This window comes from Crocuta crocuta, unplaced genomic scaffold, assembly GCF_008692635.1.
Source record: "Crocuta crocuta isolate KB4526 unplaced genomic scaffold, BGI_CrCroc_1.0 scaffold676, whole genome shotgun sequence".
Classification (NCBI taxonomy): Eukaryota; Metazoa; Chordata; class Mammalia; order Carnivora; family Hyaenidae; genus Crocuta; species Crocuta crocuta.
The window spans coordinates 11,206-25,283 of record NW_027529455.1 but is presented as its reverse complement, the minus strand read 5'-3'; the positions used below and the strand labels follow the sequence as shown (position 1 = coordinate 25,283).

Sequence of the window (14,078 nt, the reverse complement as noted above, 5' to 3'; positions counted from 1 at the left end):
CCTTCTCAGCCATTTTTACCTGAGTGTAAATGAAGAAGGTTGGGAGAGCAAGACATGACAGGAAGAAAGCTTGCCAGACTGGGATGCAGGTGTTAGCTGGCTCTGGGCAGGAGAGGGCGTGTGATTGATGGAGTGAGGGGAGGGGTCAGTGAGGGGACTGGAGAGAGAGGAGGGCAAGTCAGAGAAGGTTTTGTTCTGGTTCCATACAAGATATGTGTGGCGTAATGAAGGCTTCCCTTTACGGAATGCTTCTTGGGAGCACCCTCTCACTTAACCTTTCCAACCACACTCATCCCATTCTTTAGATGAGGAAACAGGTCCAGGGAAGTCACTTGCCAAGGTTGCAGAATCTGTCAATGGTAGTTTACTAGATGTGAAGCCCCTGTGCTTCATGAATACACAGTGGCTAATGTTCTCTGCTTCTTAGTGGCCCCTCCAGGGTCTTTTGAGGGTGGAGAAGCCCATCCCAGCTCCCCTACAAGGGCCAGTACCTCCACTCTTCTGGTAGAGGGACAGGGAAAAGCAAAGTAGGATCCTGATTCTCTAGGATCTTGGCTCTCAGAACTCAACAGCCCTGGGCACGCCTCTCAGCTACTACTAGAATATGATATAATATGTCTCCTATGTTTGAATAGGAGAGTAAAGGCACAGCACTTTGGAGACACAGTCATTTCTGGGGGCCAATTTCAAGTATAATTTTCACTGCATTAGTTCTTTATTCTCTTCACTGACCTTCATCCTGTTCATCTGGCAAGTGAGCTCTTCAAAGTCTTCCTGATCCTGATTTTCAGCTGATAGACTATTACCACCCTTAGAGAATCACTCTGCCTAAATCAAGGCTGCTTGATCTTGGCAATGAGAAAATGTTCATGAGGGTTTGCTTCTGTATGAAAGCCTCAGTGAGCCAGAGGAACTTCAAAATCCACATCTTAGGGTATCGTAGTGACTGGGTTCATTTTGCCTTTTTTCATTAATGATTTGGGGCAAGAATCACCCACAGAAGGGTACATGCAGTGCTCAAAGTTTTAACAAGGTGACTTCTTTTTGCAGACTTTCTAATCCTAGAGGAAGACCCCTTAGGTTGCATGCTTGTGGCTTCCTGTACCTTTCCCTCATTATGATCAATTGTAGTGATACATTTATTTATGTAATTATTATTTAATGTCTGTCTCCACCACTAGATTGTAAGTTTCCTGCCACAGGGATTCTGCCGGGGTTGTTGGTTGCCACTGTGTCTAAATCTTGTGTGTGAGGGAGGAGAAATCCTCTTCTTCCACAAGTACCTGGGGTGGGCAGTCTTAAGCCAATGCTCCCAGCACAGGGGTGCTCCCTAAAACTGTTAGATGATGGGAGATGGGTGCCCCTCCACTGAAGCTAATTTGGCCAGGAGATGAGAAGGCTGAAGGTATGTGGAAAGGTGCCCTAACAGCTCTTGAGTCCATACCCTCACACCATTCCAGGCCTGGGAGGTATGTGTTAGTTTTAATGACTGGCCTCCCGTGGAAATTTCATAGACATTTTTTTATGAAAGTATTTTCATGCAAACACTTCTATATACCATACATGGGCTTTGCTTTTCCTTATGAACACTTGTTCTGACTCTTTTTCCTGTCTGTCCCCTTCTGTCTGTGGTCCTTATAATCCAGGTCCTCTCACACCTTTACCCAGTTCTTTATTTCTACGGTCACTACCTTCCCCACATTTACGAAGTATTATAACATCCCATGGTACATTCATTTAGCTTCTCTGAATGTTTGTAGTCAGGAAGTTCTTCCTATTATCTAATCTCAATTCTTCATGCTACAGTAGAGGCCTGTTTCCTCTTGTTCTGTTCCTGGTGTGGTTTGGAAGCAGCTAGTCACCATCTCTGAGTTGTGACTTTTCTTATATTTGAAGATCAACCACTCTTCTCTTTCCTCACCACCCTCCACTCCACCCTCAAACTCCTCTTAGATCGATCATCTTGGTTCCTGTAGCTCAGCCCCACCACTCCTTGAACTCCCAGGTTTACCTCCCATTGGCTAAATAAGTCTCATTTGCCTTATCTGGACTCTTTACAATTAGATTCCCTTGGATCGTGCTGAGCTCCCAGCTGTCACCTGCCTTGCCATTATGGTGGGACCACCTCTCTCCAAAGAAAGCTCCTTGGAGCCCCTCAATCAATGTCTTTGCCCCTCTCCAAGGTGTAGCCCCCCTGCCCCTCTGCATTCAGGTTGTTTTTCAGCCTGGACAAATATCTGGCGTTTGCAGCCCAGAAAATTTACACCTCAGGTTCCAGAAAGGAGTCCAGCCTGAAGCTCTGTGCCCCACTGCCTCTGTACAATGAGAAGCATTCATAACTCAGAAGGAGGCCCACAAAGAGAAAAGAAAACCCAGACGACCCCTCCCCTTTCTCTTTTCTTTATAGTAAATAATTTACAAAACCAAATTTTCCTCCCCACGGGCTATACCCACTTTATCACCAGTCCCCAGGGCCAGCCTTTACACATTTCTATACTGTCATGGACTATTTTTAGCAAAGGGGGACATGAAGTACTAGTCGCCCCGTGTGCTTCAAACTCATCTCTTCCTCTTGTTAGAATGTTAGTCCTCCTCTTTTGGACCTGCCAGCCACTCATGGCCGAGAGAGATTTCCAAGGGTGTGAGCAGTTACCTTGTGGTATGACTTCAGGGGCTCCTTAGTAAGTCCTCTGTCTAAAAATGTCTCGTTTGGCTTCGGTCTGCTCATTAGAATTAGACCAGGTCTTGCAGCCCCTCTGGAAAACAGTGTGGAGGTTCCTCAAAAAATTAACACTAGAACTCCCCTATGACCCAGCAATAGCACTGCTAGGAATTTACCCAAGGGATACAGGAGTGCTGATGCATAGAGGCACATGGACCCCAGTGTTCATCGCANAATATCACTTCCTCAGGAAGCCTTGTCTGCTCCTTTGTTATATTCTCTGTCAGAAGCTCATTCCTTTTCCCTCTTGGCATTTGCTTAGTTTGTAAACACACATCCATTAATGTGACTGTTTGGTTGATGTCTATCTCTCCCACTCTGCTGATTATTCCATGACGGCTGCGACCATGTCTCTTGTTGTGAGTTTCCCATTCTATACCCAGTGTCTAACAGTGAGCCTGGCACATGAAAGGTGTGCAGGAAATATTTGTTGTTGACCGAACATATTCATAAATTTAAATGTGAGTTCTCCAGAACTCTGGTGGGAAAGGGCATGACCATGGGTGCCCAGCATACTAGCTGGGAGAGAGGGTCCCAGAAAGCAAGGGCAGAGTGCTGACCGTAAGCAGCACCCTCCTCCCCCAAGTGACTTGAAGCTGGTTCTCTTTGCTGTCCCTTTCCTATCAGCTTGAGGCTTCCCTCCTCCCTCAGATTTACCCCAGGGCTTTCTGTGGTAGGGCATCTGGGAAAGAAAGATTTGACCAAGGTGCAAACAAGGCTAAAACTAGCAACTTTTTTTCCAAAGACACTCGGGCAAATTGTGTATATACTCTCATGGCAGCACCTTGACATGTCCCTGGTTCTGTTACCCATCTCAGAAGGGGCCTGGTGGAGATCAAGGCCAGGGGTGCTGAGATATGAAGCCACACACTCCCCCCCCCCCAGGCTCCTCTGGTGCTCACCCTCAACTGCACTCCCAAGCTCAACCCACCTGGTCCCACTGAGCTTTCTCCAGGCCCTAGAGGCCCTCACCTACCAGGGCTAGCCCAGGTCCCTGAAGAGAGGGTACTAGGGACCAGCTCACCCAGAGTCAAAGAGGAGCCAAGGAGAGGAGGGCCAGAATGGGCCTTCCTCTAGTTCCTGAAGCCTGGGGACTTTGGGTTTCAGTCCAGGAAGAATGAAACGTGTTCTTGGCTGCTGTCCCCACTCCAGGCCAGCCCCTTCCTACCCATGATCCCTGCTGGACTGGCAAGGATCCCTTCCCCGTCCCAACCAGGGAGCCCTGCAGCTGCTTCCCACCATGCCAAAGCCAACCCATTCTTAAGGCCCTGCTGGAAGCCGCCGCCATAAAGAGACTCTCCCTTCCTAGTTTGCTTTGGCACCACCCAAGTCCCAGACCTGCAGAACCAGGGCACAGCAAGTTTAAGGCCTTTCCCTCAAGGAGCAGGAGTCCCTGCTGGGCCCGCAGTTGCTCTAGTGGAACTGCTTTATTCCCCTGAAGGCCTTGGGGACAGCTACTCTACTCCTCCAGCTACATTCTTAGCTCACCAGGCCCCATCCTAGGCTCTGCCGCCTTCCCGGTCTTCTTCAGTGCTAGGCAGGGTAGGCACTCAATAAAAAGTGCTCGGTAAATAGTGGGCCTTTGGTCAGTAAATGATGCACTGATTGACTGAGGTGCTTGCTTGGTCACTCAATCCAAGGCCGAATGAGGTGCTGCCATCATTCCTTTCTCTGTGCACCTGGGCAGGCCACGTATGTTGCCTTAAAACAGAGCAGGGCTTTTCTTATTCTTTCCTTCTTGTTATTTTTGTGTTTGTTTTGTTTCGTTTTTACTGCAATGGACTCTGAACCAGAAGGGCAGGGGGGATAGGGACAAGCAAAGGGCTCAAAGCCCGGGAAGGGTCTCAAGAAAGGGAAATCCTGCACCTCCACCTCATGCTTCCCAACATTGACTGGATTCTGGCTGTGATCTGGGAGACTTCAGGGACCCAGCTCTCCTGAGCCCTAAGATGATAGTCTTGAACTTGTCTGAGGATTCATGAGTCTGAGCTTTGGATACAACATGTCTACTAGTAATTCCCCCACCACTTTTCTTTTTACACTGTTTCCTCATTTCTTCCTCTTTTTCCCTAACCGGAGGGCAGTGTCCCCAACTACCCTCAGCCTGTGAGCCATTTACCGGCTGGCAGCACAGTGAGGCAGGCTCAGGCAGACAAGGGAAGAGCAGAAGAGGAACTATTGGTTTAGTCACAAACTTTGAGCCAATGGAATGTTAGATTGATTGGGATATTCTATGTTGTAGATAGTCAAATGAGCTGATTAAAGAAATATGTCAGCAAATCTGGTAAGCCTGATTTTGCTGGGGGCTCAGTTGCAGCAAGCTGGTAATGTAATTAATTTTCTGAATAGGCCAGGAAGAAAGCTAAGAATCATTGCAAATTCAGGCCAGCCTCGGGACTCTGAGGCTTCACGGAGAATAGACTGGGAATTGGGCTTCTTTTAAACAGCTCCTCCAGCTTGTAGTAAACCCTTCTGCATGGGGTCCCAGAGCAGTCCCTGAACCAACAAGCAGATACAAAAGGAAGACGGACTTCTAAGACCTGTTCTGGGACCCTTCCAGATGCACCAGGCTGTCTCTAAAGCAGCATAGGATCAGTTGATAGAAGAAGTCGCCCTCCCTGCCCCCCTCCCGCCTCGGCCGCCGAATGCCCTAAACCACACTAAGCCCACAGTAGCTCACCTGCCTGCTTTGTGTGTGGGGACTCAGCGAGGATCACTTTTGCAACCTGGTTGCCTCTGAGCAGACTGCTTGCCTGACACTATGGGGAGAGTAGTCTTTTCCTTTGGAAATATGATTGAGCTCCCTAGACCCCTAGCAGGCTTCTGAATGCCTGGCCCCAGGGAAGCCTGCCACTGAGCAAGCAGAAGCTTGATGCCCAGTAACCTGGCTCTGTTACATAAGGCACTATGCAAGACATGAGTCAGGGCCCTCAGGCCTGGCCTAGGCCCAGCCTAGTCTGGGAGTGAGGCTAAGCAAGGTGAGGGAGGGCGGTGGAGGGGTGGTGTGTGTATTCGGGGGAGACCAGGAAGGAGTCACTGGAACCACTTCCCTTCTCACCTCTCACCCCCTTCTTCCTCAGGGCTAGCAGGCATGGCCAATCAATGGTCTAGACAGCTCTGATGGGAATCCTGGCCAGACCCCTCAGCTGTGAGCAGCTGCTCTCTCCATCTCCCTTGAAGAGAAGACAAGAGGAAGTGGGTTGAATACCCAAGCCTATTTCGTGAGTAAATTCTTCCTTCGAGGAAGGATGGGGAAGGTCCCTGTGGGGCTTTGTCCATAGGCAGGGCCCTGATTTTAGGCTCGACCTATTTGAGGAAAGCGGCTCCCACGAGAGGAAGGCTGATGGTGGAGCCTGGGGCATCACTGACCAAGCCTGCTTCCGGCTCCTGTTTCTCCTGGGCTAGTGTCTGCACCACGGGAAGCTTCCTGTTCCGTCTCCAGTGCTGGCTAGGATCGCACACCTGTTCCCAAAAGGGCAATGGCTACTTTAAGGCAGAGATCTCCAGCTAGAAGATACAAGTAGATTTGCCCTGCCCATTGATAAGATTCGCTGCTGCCTGGATTAGCATTTGCTTTCTACTCTCACAGACCCCTGTTTTATACCCACTTCGACTCCTTAGCTCAGCTGAATTTTGGCAAGGTCGACAGGGGCCTCCATAAGCCCCTGCCAGGACTCCTCATCAAACCTTCTTCGAGACGAAGATCTAGCTTTCTGGACTTCATGGGGCTTCTGTTAGCCCACAAGGCTCTATGGAGGGCCTGCTCTGCCAAAAGCTGTGGTCTTACAGCAAGGACCTAACCCTTGTCCCTTTATTGCAGGCACTGGGCCGGCACAGCATGTCCTGGGCCATTACTGCGGTCTTCATCTAAAAGGGAAATTTTGTCTTTTTGACCCCAGCGGTCATGGAATGCCTTCCCTTGAGCATGCTGAGCACACAGAGTGCCCCATCAAATGCGCCCAAGCTTCAGTTCCACTAGGCACGTTGGCTTCTCTGGAGCTCAAGAGGCTATTGCACGACACCGACCAATTTATTATGTAAACCCAGCCACCCATGACAAATTATGGCTTTGTAGTTATCTTGAGGGATGCCTTACATAAGAGGAGAAAGTTCAGGTAGGAGCAGCATCGCGATGAGCAAACATAGTGCAACGGCCACTGCCAGGTGCAGACACAGCTGGCCTCACTCCTCTCGCCCAGCCCCGCAAGGTGAGGGGCAAGTACTGGCCAGACACGTCCATCTCCATTCACCCAGACTCCCTGGCCTTCAAGACCTGCTCTGGAAAGGAGCCAACACTCTACCTGGAATCGAGAGCTTGTCAGTTTATCTGGAAGTGCAAATATAAGCAGGAGTGTTAACCTTCTCTTTAGGCAGGGAGGGAAAATAAGGTCACCCTGGAAAAAGTTATTTTCTGAGAGGTGGGCTCATATGGGTCCTGGCAAACTGGAGGCATAGGTGATATCTGTGCTCTGTTCTTACTATTTGTCTTTACGAGAACAAACCTTGCACCTACACCTCTTCAGCTGTCATGCTACCCAGAGCCCTGGGCTGCAGCAAGCTTTTTGTGGACTCCAGCCTTGTCTCCCTACCTTTCTTCTCCAAACTTGGCTTTCCCATGCTTCATTTCCATAGAGCCTTCCTCCTGGTCAGTTGCCTCAGTGAAAGAAGGTCTGATAAATAAATCTACACAAAGGAGTCAATGATAAGTAATGAGGTCACATGCAGACTCATGTGACTCTTTTAAAAGGTATGGTAGACCCTGGCCATTTATGAAAGGGACGCACTAATTCAAGAGCATCCCAAGACCATATCATTTCCCCTATAAAGCTTCTATGTCTATCATTTCATTAAACTTTTTAGTTTTCTTTTCATGGCAGTCACTAGCAGCTGACTCAGGGAGGGGTGTTCTCCCCAAAGAAACAGATGTTTCCTCATTTCATGAGAGTCACTACTTTGTCTGGACTCTGAGGAGAGGACCTGGGCAATCCCACTTCTAGGTCTATAGACCTCAAAGAATTGAAAAAAAGGACTCAAAAAAGATACCCATAGGGGCACCTGGATGGCTCAGTTGGTTAAACTTCTGACTCTTGATTTCGGCTCAGGTCATGATCTCACTGTCATAAGATCAAATCCCATGTCAGGCTCCATGCTGGGTGTGGAACTTGCTTAAGATTCTCTCTCTCCCTCTGTCTCTGCCCCTCCCCCATGTGTGTGTTTGCTCTCTCTCTTTCTCTCTTTAAAAAAAAAAAAAAGATACTTGCCTACAAATGTTCATAGTGGCATATTTCACCATAGGTGGAGACAATCCAAGTGTCAGTGAATGGATGAATGGTTAAACAAAATGTGGTTTATCCATACAATGGAATATTATTCAGTCATTAAGAAGGAATGAAGTACTGTTACATGCCACCACATAGGTGAACCTTGAAAACATTATGCTAAGTGAAAGAAGCTGGACACAAAAGGCCACGTGTTGTATGAGGCCATTTATGTAAAATATCTAGAACAGGCAAATTCATAGAGACAGAAAGTAGAATAGAGGTGACCAGGGGCTGGGGAGAGGAGATAATGGGGAGTTATTGTTTAATAGGTACAGAGTTTCTGTTTGGGATGATCACAAATTTCAGGAAATGAATAGTGGTGATGGTTGCACAACATTGCGAGTGTATCGAATGCCACTGAATTGTACACTTAAAAATGGTCAAAATGACAAATGTCATGTTACCTACATCTTACTGCTATACATGTATATATTATATACTTTATACATCCATTAAAATGCACACAAATCATATATACATACATATGGCATATGTATGTCGTATACATAGACCAGCAAAAGCCTCTTAGCACATGGAATTCACATCTGTGCCTCAAGAAAAAGACAATCTCTTACATGTCGAGATTCTCATGAGGCATCCAAACCATAAATGTTAAGTTTGCAAATGCATTTGCGTTTTTAACCGGGAATGTGCCTTAATCCGACAGTGCCTATTCTTTGTCAGACCGCTAGGTACTCAGGAAATAGTTATTTTAAATTACCTTGGGCTAGGGAAGGACTTTTGAAGCTTGATACCAAAAGCAAAAAATCACAAAGGCAAAGAATGAAAAGCTTAACCACAGGGAAACCCAAAACCTCTCTATAGCAAAAAGAAAAAAAAAGAAGAAGAAAACAAAAAACAAAACAAAACAAAAAAACCCTCCATCCTCAAAATCAAATGGCAAATTAGTTGACAAAGGCTTGCAATCTCTAATGCAGGGTTTCTCAAGGTGTGGTCTGCATACCACTGGTGCCACAGGAGAGGGGTTCAGTTTTGTATGGTACACAGACATAGAACTGAATCTTAGAGTATGAATTTGGACACAACAGCCGACAGGTAAGGGAATCATTTTGCCCCTCAAATCACACCATGTAAGTGGCTATGCCCCCAGAAGCAAAATCCAGGAATATACACTTATGAATCAGCTCAAAGACTCACTTAGAGAAGCACAAATACTTTTTATGCAAATTTTTCTCAGAAACCTGAACTCTGAATCTCCATCCTTCCCCTTACTGCTATATATCCGCTCAATAGGGAAAGTTAAATGAATTAGCACACACAAAGCCATTCGACATTTTTACTCTTTATTACTTTCTAAGCACCTAAGTATGGGAACTAGTTGTTGCCAGCTAGAAGCTTAAAGGTAGACTCCTAGGGCTTTTAGAACTGGAAGCAAACTCATTCCGAGTATCTCAGACCACACTGGGCAAGTGTGCTTGGGGGCCAAAGGCAGAACAGCCGATTAAGAAGCTTTGTATAAAATCTTAGAAATAAATTTGAGGTTATAACAACAACAATAACAGAATATGGCAAAAGCTCTCACACTAGCTCACTACACCTTACTGATCAGACAGTTAAGGCCCCTCAAGTATCACCTTTGCAAGTTTTTTTTCACAGGCTACATTTATTTTATTGCGTTTTATCTACAATTTTTTAACGTTTATTTATTTTTGAGAGTGAGAGAATGTGTGAGCGGGAGAGAAGCAGAGAGAGACAGAGACACAGAATCCGAAGCAGATTCAGGCTCTGAGCTGTCAGTATGGAGCGCGATGTGGGACTCAAACTCACGAACCTGCAAGACCATGACCTGAGCCCATGTCAGACGTTCAACCGACTGAGCCATCCAGGCACCCCATTTACAATTTTTTAAAGTAGGCTCCATGCCCAACGTGGGGCTTGAACTCATGACCCTGAGATCAAGAGTCGCATTCTCTACCGACTGAGCCAGCCAGCCAACCTTCATAGGCTANAGCCACCCTTCATAGGCTATATTTAAATTGGAAATTTTAGCTGCTTGTCCAGTATGTTCTATCTGCCTCCTTAGTTTTCCAGTTTTAGAAGCACATTCAAATGATACGGCAGAGTACCTTAATAAAAGGGTGACTGACCATCCCCGTTTCCCTGGGACTATCCTTATTTAAGTATTGAAAGTCTTGTTTCTCCAAACTGGAGGGTTGGTCACCTACCTAGTACCTAGTAAGGACATTTTAACCAGTTGATTAGTTTCTGGGCTAATATTTACCACTGCTTAACAATTTATTCTTNGTGCTGACTGCCAGCTCAGAGCCTGGAGCCTATTTCAGAGTCTGTATCTCCCTCTCTCTCTGACCCTCCCCTGCTCACGCTGTCTCTCTCTCTCCCTCCTAGAAATAAATAAAAATATTTTTAAAAATTGTTTAATATTTATTTTTGAGACAGAGACAGAGAGACAGAGTGTGAGCAGGGAAGGGGCAGAGAGAGAGCGAGACACAGAATCTGAAGCACGCTCCAGGCCCTGAGCTGTCAGCACAGAGCCCAACACCGGGCTTGAACTCACAAACTGCAAGATCATGACCTGAGCTGAAGTCTGACGCTTAACACACTGAGCCACCCAGAAGCCCCCACAGACAATTCTTTAGTGTCTGATTGATCTTAGGTGAACTTTCGGCTTCGCTCTTTGTTGTGAGGCATCAGGCAAGTTACTTAATTTTCCTAAGCCTCAATTTCCTTTGTTAAAAATCAAGAAGGGTGATAACAGTACCCATTTCATTGGGTTGGTGCTGTAAGTATTAAATGAGATTAGTATATATTGTAAATGCTTAATCAATGTTAGCTATTAATTATAGTTGTTAGTTATCTAACACAAGATTGAAGGGATGGTATTTATTTATTTATTTCTGAGAGAGAGAGCGTGAGCAGGAGAGGGTCAGAGAGAGAGGGGATACAGAATCTGAAACTGGCTCTAGGCTCTGAGCTGGCAGTCAGCACAGAGCCCGACGCGGGGCTCGAACCCACGAACTGTGAGATCATGATCTGAGCCTAAGTCAGACGCTTAACCGACTGAGCCACCCAGGCGCCCCTGAAGGAATGGTATTTAAAATACATCTTCCCCCCACCCAATATATTTTTTTAAAGTTTATCCTGAGAGAGACAGAGAGAGCACAAGTGGAGGAGGGGCAGAGAGAGAGACAGAATTCCGAGCAGGCTCTGGTCTGCCAGTGCAGAGCCTGACTTGGCACTCGAACTCATGAACCATGAGATTATGACCTGAGCTGAAACTGAGTCAGATACTTAACCAACGTAGCCATCTAGGCACCCTCCATGTCCCCAATATTTTAGAGGCAACTTTACATACCAAGAAGCTGCATGCCTATTACCACTCGTTCGTATATACACAGCATGGTCCACTGGGACTTCTACCAGGCTATCACACTTAAATATTAGTAAGTGTTTTTCCAAAGACTAGGTTAAAATTGTAAAATATTTACATAAGACCACACCAATAATTACGCAGTCATCTGATAAAAACAACAACACCACCACCACAACAAACAACAGTTATGAACGCTGGGTGTATAACAGGAAGCCAAGGGAAAACCAAGTGAGTGTAAAATGCAGCCTTGCCCTCAAATTGCTTATACCCTTGTGTTCCAAGGATACCAAGAGCTAAGCCCGGAGCCAGGGACAGATCAAAGCAGGCAAAGCAGATAGAAATGAAGAATGTGCCCTGCCCTTCCTCCCTAGAATATAGGGGCCCTTGCGGCAGGAGAATGGGCTACAGAAGAGCAGGAGAGTAGCTTTCCCAGGAGAAGAGGCAGGCTTGAAAGCAGACAAATTAAAGGAAAAAAAGACACCCAAGCAGGAATTTGAAATATCAAATCATTAAATGGAACAGAAGTAAAAATGACGGCACTCGAAACATTAGATCATTAAACGAAACGGAACTAAAAAGTATGGCTGAGTTTTGAAGACCGAAGCCCTGGGAATAAATGAAGTAAGAAAAGACAAAATTCTCACTTTGGAGAAGGCTGGCGAGCTCAGATACTGGAGAAGACCCATGACCAGCAATAATGGTCTCCTACTTTGCTAACGAGCATGTCATTCTGGGCAAAAGCTAAACCAAACTCAGAATCTCCAATCTCTGAGGTCCCAGGAAAGGTCAAGGAAAATGAGATAATGCTTTGTTCTGCTGGAACTACGGGGCTGTTACCCGAGGGCTTGCTAGTTTGCTGCTCAGCTGTTTGGGACACTCAGTTGCTCTGATTCCAGAAGGCAGGGTACTCAGGTACACCTTCTCAACAATTTGCCCTGCTCCCTCCACCCATACCCTCAACCCATAATATTTCCAGGCTTTGCCAAGAACCAAGAGTCAACAGAAAGGTGTCAGTGGAGTAGGTGACAAAGGAGGTTTCTCCATTCGAGAAACCCAGATAACCAGAAAGCATCGCAAGGTATGGCACAAGCCAACATGTTGATCTCAGGCTCTCAGCCTCACACCTCATGCACGTAGGTCCGACCCTCCTAGGCCCTGCACCTCGAACCAGAGCTGAGGAAGCTTTGCCTCTTACAGATCCGCAAGGCCATTTTGGGGCAGTTTCTCTCCCAGTTGAAAGAGTACAAATGCTACAGGCGCTCTTTCCAGGTGTTTCTGCCACCCCTCCCCCGCTGCCACCAATCTCCTACAAGAGAGCGGAGAGCGGAGGGCTTTAGCTCAGCAGGGATGCAGAGTCTGTCTGTGGTGTGAATACACTCTTAGTAATCTTTGGCCAGAAATGGAAGATTCCCTTGAAACCTGTTTCACGTGTGGCCTGGTTTCTTCGAGACAAGGAGATAAACTGATGCGTAATGTGAAACAATAAATGAGAAAGGGCACTGAAGGCACGGAAAACGCCTGAGAAATACAACTTGTCATGATAATGCTTAACGAACTTCGCAGCCCTGCTTTGTCCCCTCCTGGAATATCGGGGCCTAGGAGGCAAACCCGGTCGTAGCATTGAGTGAGGGCAGTTCCTAGCAATCTTAATTGCTTGTAAAATTTCCTGTGTGTGCTTCACTGAAAAGTTGCCCAATGATTCAAATATTGTGTGGGTGCTCAAAATTTCTTATTACCTTATTTATCACACCACCAGCCCATGATCTGGAATTTCAGAACTACAAGGAACCTTAAGAGGCCGAGAGATCAGGGAACTTGCCCAGGTTCACACACGGAACGAAGTAGAGCCATAATTTGTACCATAACCCGGGTCTCTCTCTGCGGGGTTTTCTTTCTCTTAATATAACCTTTGTTGTTGAGAGAGAACAAGATCCACCCCTATACACATGCGCACGCACACACCAGTGTCCCATCCCGATGGTTCTAAGAACACCAGACCCAAGGCTGGGTTTCCTGCTTCAGTTGTCACCCCGCTAAAGACTGGCTCTTACCAGAGTGTCTCAGACTGGAGGACAGCGGCCACCTTGGATCTTCCCATTGTGTTTCTCCCCTCCTCCTCCCTTCCTTGCCCTTCAGTAGGATTTCTAGAAAGTATGCCCCACACTGCTACACAGGCCTGCGAAGATATGGGTTCATCCACCCAACTGGTCCTAGGATGCTCTCTGGGGCTGCTTTTACCCATCATTGGAAACTGAAGGCTGTGATCCATAGAGGAGATGGAGGTACCCCCATCCAGAGTGTCAAAAAATTCTCACACATCTCTAATTTTTCTTGTTCTCCACCCTCCCGCCTCACCAGCAGCGAGCTTAATTTGTCTTGGCATTTTGCTTGCCCTCTCGGTCAGCCAGAGCCACTCGGTAATTTAAAAGCCCTTGCAATTTCAATCTGAGTTTACGTATTTTGAGAAGGGTAGAACTCAGATCCCAAGAGCATCCCGGGGCAGAATCGCCAAAGTGGCAGTGGAAATGTATGCATTTGAGGAGGGGTGCCATCAGCTATCCCCCAACCGATCTAGGGCTTTGTCCACCTTCTGGACTCAGGCATTTCCCTGGCAAAGTCTCCTGCGGGCACCTTTCAAGATCGGGCTCCCACCTGCCACCCCTCAGCCCCAAGGGACTCCAGG

General features: G+C 47.0%; 1 protein-coding gene and 1 non-coding gene across 2 annotated transcripts in view; both read right to left on the bottom strand.

The window, feature by feature from the left end:
- TSC22D3 (TSC22 domain family member 3) overlaps positions 1-14,078 on the bottom strand; it is a 59,806-nt gene that overhangs the window by 45,382 nt on the left and 346 nt on the right. The window lies entirely within an intron of this gene.
- TRNAL-UAG (transfer RNA leucine (anticodon UAG)) lies at positions 11,013-11,097 on the bottom strand. Its single transcript has one exon. It is a non-coding gene; the product is annotated as a tRNA-Leu (tRNA).